General features: G+C 47.2%; 1 non-coding gene across 1 annotated transcript; it reads left to right on the top strand.

The window, feature by feature from the left end:
- Positions 1-3,924: 3,924 nt before the first annotated feature.
- On the top strand, positions 3,925-3,996 carry TRNAQ-UUG (transfer RNA glutamine (anticodon UUG)). The gene has a single exon. It is a non-coding gene; the product is annotated as a tRNA-Gln (tRNA).
- The last annotated feature ends 1,194 nt before the right edge of the window (positions 3,997-5,190 follow it).

The raw sequence follows: 5,190 nt of genomic DNA on the forward strand, positions 1-5,190 counted from the left end.
AACCATTGGTAACATCGAGTACAATCAGAGCCTCACGCACACTTGCACAAGGTCTGACCTAAAGGTGCGTACACACGGACAGATATATCGTTATGATATGAACGATAACGATATCATTTAATGATATATCGTTCATATCGTTCATTTTTATGCAGTGAACGACCAATGATGCGCATTCCCGCATGAACGATAACGATATCTATGATCGTCCGTGCATGCAGGCCAATCTGGACGATATCGTCAACTTTGCATGTTCAGAGATGTGGCAGGATGACTCACTGAAAGATATCTTTGAAAGATCTTGAAAGAGATCTTTCAAAGATATCTTTCATGTCGTTGGTGGTACAGATCGTCCCGTGTGTACGCACCTTTACTCAGAAATTGCTAACCTCATCGCATGCAGTGCAAGCCCAAACTACGTATGTCATCACAATGATTAATTTATTCACACCCCTGTAACAGCGTTCAAATCACTGGCACACCTGCGTTTCGCTGACCACCCCCAGTCATCTCCCCCAAATGATACTTCCTATCAATCACTCTGCGATGGGTCTGCGTAGTTACTTGCAGTGGAGTGTTTGCGCACTGCGATGCATGCGTAGAATGCAACAATCGCCCAATTGCGTGCATATTCACAATAGCGAACCTTGCTGAATCAGGCCCACAGTCCCATGTTTTATATTCTTCTGTGACAGCAGGACTGGAGTTTCATTTAGGAGTGGGGCCAGTGGCGTAACTAGGGCAGGGCGAGCGGGGTTCGTGCCCTGGGCTCCGCTAGGCTTCCAGCGCCGGTCCTGTGCTGCACGCCTGAGCCCGTTCCCTCCCCCTGAGCGCTTGCCCAATAGCGCCAGGAGGCGGGCTCAGGCTGTGCATAACACAAGCATCGCCGCCAGCGCTGGCGGCGATGCGTGTGTTAAACAGCAGCCAATGAGAGTCAGATAGACTCTCATTGACTGCTGCAGCACCCACCGTCCGGCTCCTGCAGTGGGTAATGGGACTGACGTCATGACGTCAGTCCCATAATGCTGAGCGCGCCAGCCCGGGCGGACTGGAGGGCGAGAGCGGCATCGGCATCGCGGACAGGAGCAGCGTGGAATCAGGTAAGTATATTTTTATATATACTTATTTATTTTTAAACCTTACCTATCTGCACAACGGGGGAGGGGTTGGCTACTACTGGGGGGGACATCTACTGGGGGTGCATTGGGAGGACCTCTACTGGGGGGGGGGCTACTCTACTGGGGACTACTACTTGGGGGGGGGACTACCACTGGGGGCATTCTAAAAGGGGCCTAGTATTACTAGAGGCACTGCACTCGGGGGACCACTAATGGGGGCAATAATAGGAAGGGCCACTACAGGGACCACTGGATAGGGGGGGGGGTCACTACTGGGAGCCTGCATCAGGGGGACCACTACTGGGGTCACTGCATGGGAGGGGGGACACTACTGCTGGGGACACTATATAAGGGGCTTACTGCTATGGGCACTGCGGGGACCACTACAGGGGGCACTAGATAGGGGGGATCACTACAGGGTGCCTGCATAAGGGGACCACTACTGGGAAAACTGCATGGGGGGGACTACTGCTGGGGGCACTATATAAAAGGGCACTGCATAAGGGGATACCGCTACTGGGCGCACTGCATTGTGGGGACTGCTACTGGGGGCACTGCATAAGGGGGAACACTACGTGGGGCACTGCATTTGGGGGGGCCACTACTGGGGGTACTGAGTAAGGGGAACTAATTGGGGGCTGTATAAGAGGGACCACTACTGGGGATACTGTATAAGGGGCACTACTATGGGCCTGCATGAGAGGGACCACAACTGCATACTGGGGGTACTACTGGGGTTAAGGTGCATATGGATAGGAATGTTCAGTTTGAAAATAAAGGGGTGTGTCATGTTGACACGCCCCATTTTTAAGTGACCACGCCCATTTTTTGCCGGCGCGCGCACATGGGGGGGGGCTCCCTTTTCAAATTTGCCCTGGGCTCCAAATACCCTAGTTACGCCACTGAGTGGGGCATAGGCTGATGCTTGAAATCAATGATTTTAAAGGTCACAGATGGTTATAATGTGTGCAATACCTCATCCCTAAAAAGCATAGGCTTGCTTGTAAATACTTTTAGCTTTGTTCCTAAATTTAAGAAAAATGTAAGCAACTTTAGTTGACACTCCAATTATATCCACCAAATTCTCAAGAATGCGCAGCTTCCTGATGGGGCGGGGTGCAGATTATTAAAGAGCGTACACATCTGCACATGCCAAAGTTGCATGCTCCTTAAAAGGGGTGTGGTCTCAATGACGGCATGGCCTCATGGCATGCCCCCCTTTCCATCATGTTGACATCGAGCCCACAGGGAGAGGCACAGCGGAATAGCGGGAGGTGGGGTGCCTCATTTCCGCCAATGTCAAACTGTGATCACTAGGGCGCCTACATAAGGGCAGGGCGTATTTTAGCATTTTAAAATCGGGCAGGGCGTGGCGATGGTGAAACAGTCTTGCGGAAATGCTAATGTTGGATTGCATGCGTGAAACTGTGGCTCAAATGCTATTTTCTGGACTAGTTAGAGTACAGCACTTGTGAGCTGTTCTGTAATTACCTTTATTGCCAAACCACTTGTAAGTAAGTTATCACCAAGAAGTAAACAACTTGTCACTTCCACATGGAGCCATGTGACGCACATTACAACACTAAGGGGTAAATTTACTAAGATGGGAGTTCTATTAAGAATTGATATTGCCCATAGCAACCTATCAGATTCCAGGTATTATCTTCTAGAAGGTGCTAGATAAATGAGAAGTAGAATCTGATCGGTTGCTATGGGCAACATCACTTCTTAATAGAACTCCCATCTTAGTAAATGTACTCTAATGCTGGGCATACACTATACAATTATCTGTCAGATATATGTCCAAGCTGGCTGGTTGGAAAGAAAACCTGGCAAATGACAGTCGATCAAATGGTCTTAAACACTGTAAAACTAACAAAAGAACAATTGTTCAAATTGGTTAAATTCGTGTGTTTTAACCAATTTTTCTGAACGACCATTTTTGTCTGTTTTCTAGTGTTTGTGAGCGAATGATATACTGTCATTTGCTCCCATACACAGTGGCGTATCTATAATGGGTGCAGTGTGTGCGGGGCACATTTTTCCGGTGTTCTGCCCAGAGTCTACTGCGCATGCACAGAACACCGGGAAAATGGCCGCCAGGGCCATTTTTCCAGCGTTCTGCGCATGCGCAGTAGACTCCGGGCACACTCTAGTGCACGGAGTCTACTAAGGCTCCGGTGGCCGGCTAGCCGCATCAGTCGGCTGCCGGCCACTGGGGAGAGAGGAGGGGGCCCCGCATGGGGAGTGCACACGGGCCCCCTCCTCTTTTAAGACGCCCCTGCCCATACATTACCAGATTTTCAGTTCAACCAGCCAGATTGGACAGATATCTGACAGATAATTTTATAGTGTATGCCCAGCATTAGTCATGCATACTTTTTTTTTCCCGAGGATTTATCTTCTTGTCTTCCCAGGTCCTTTCCAAATTAATTTATTGCGGTATCTAGAAATATTAAACTAATTTCTGATATTTAAATTTGATATGTCATAATATGGTTCTGGCTGGTCCATTACAACAATAAATCTTACTCATTTAATGAGAAATTGTTGTACCACCAGTGATACACTATCAATCCTAATAGACAACTGATGAATTTTACGTTTATAGAAATACAAGATTGTTTTGTGGTGGGACCAAGTATTTAATACTTGAAGAAGAGTTAGAATTACAGCTCATTAAACAATGTACATGTAAATGTCTAATGATTTTACATAGTCATTTTCCACCCCTTACTGAGTCATGTATACAAATATATAATTAGGTGAGATTAGTAAAAGAAGTTTATGGTAACTTTTCATGAGTGGTTCCATGGTGTAATGGTTAGCACTCTGGACTTTGAATCCAGCGATCCGAGTTCAAATCTCGGTGGAACCTATATTAATTTTTTTACTTAAAAAAAAGAGTGAACATCATCATATATCTTCAAATTATTATCAATATTCAGTATGACACAGCATTGTTTAGCAGCAAATGTTAGCTAGAAAGGACATACCTACTTTTGGATTAGTCTGGTTAAAATTGCAGTCCCCTATCTCTTCATCTGTCCAGTGCTGGGAGTAGTGCTTAGCACAATGGTGGCTATTACATGGAGCACACCTCAATGTGTAAAGCCAATGCTTCATTTAGTAAAACAAAAGTAGTTTAGCCCTTAAGGGATATTCATGCGCTGTATAGTGCCTGTTGATTGAGCCTTGCCATGATCAAAAGGTGATTACCAGCAGTTAATGGTTCACAGAGTGAATTTTATTACTAAGTAAATCTGTCAGTAGAAGTACACAAGCTTGACGCATTTCTATGCAGGTATTCCACTCTCTTATTAATTATCCCAGAAGATCTGATATAGAGACACTTCATACAGCAATTACATGGACATTCTAGGAATTGGCAGTTCCCAGTTTGCTCTGGTACAGCTCCCCACTACTCACAGGACAGACCGTTTGTGATACCACATACTATAAGGATTATATTTTTCCATAATTCTGATATTATTTTAGATACAGTGATCGAAGTGGGGGTTTGGACGTGTAGTGTGTGTGCACGCCGTAGGCATGCACCAAAAAATGGGACTGGCCGTGCATCACGAGGGGTGTGGCTTCGTGTCATGAGGGGTGTGGCCACACACAGGCTTTGCATGAAAAAAAACCACACCCATTGGGGGCAATTCAATTAAACCTAATATGAATAGCACCAGGAAGGAGTTCCTGGAGCTATTCAATTGTTTCCCACGTACTCGGAAGTCGGGAGATGCTGGTCAGCGCGCCTTAAGCCAGGTGTTTAGGTGTGCTAACTGGCACTTTCCTAGAAGTTTGTTGGATTCCATGCTTGGAGCTGTGGCCCTGATTCAGAGCCGGACGCTCTGACAGAGCACATGGGAACGCCTCCGTTTGGGCAGCCACCCTCCCCGGCCTGCCCACCTAAGGGGGCATGCTGTCACTCAACATCGACAGCACGCCCCCTTTGGTACGAGATAGCAGTCCATCGCTATCCGGGTCTCGCGCATAGGCACGACGGAGCCGGCTCCTTGTGAGCATGCACTCTGGGCCACCATCGGCCCGGTTGCGAGCGGTC

Source organism: Taudactylus pleione, unplaced genomic scaffold (genome assembly GCF_031769625.1).
Source record: "Taudactylus pleione unplaced genomic scaffold, aTauple2 ptg000177l, whole genome shotgun sequence".
Classification (NCBI taxonomy): Eukaryota; Metazoa; Chordata; class Amphibia; order Anura; family Myobatrachidae; genus Taudactylus; species Taudactylus pleione.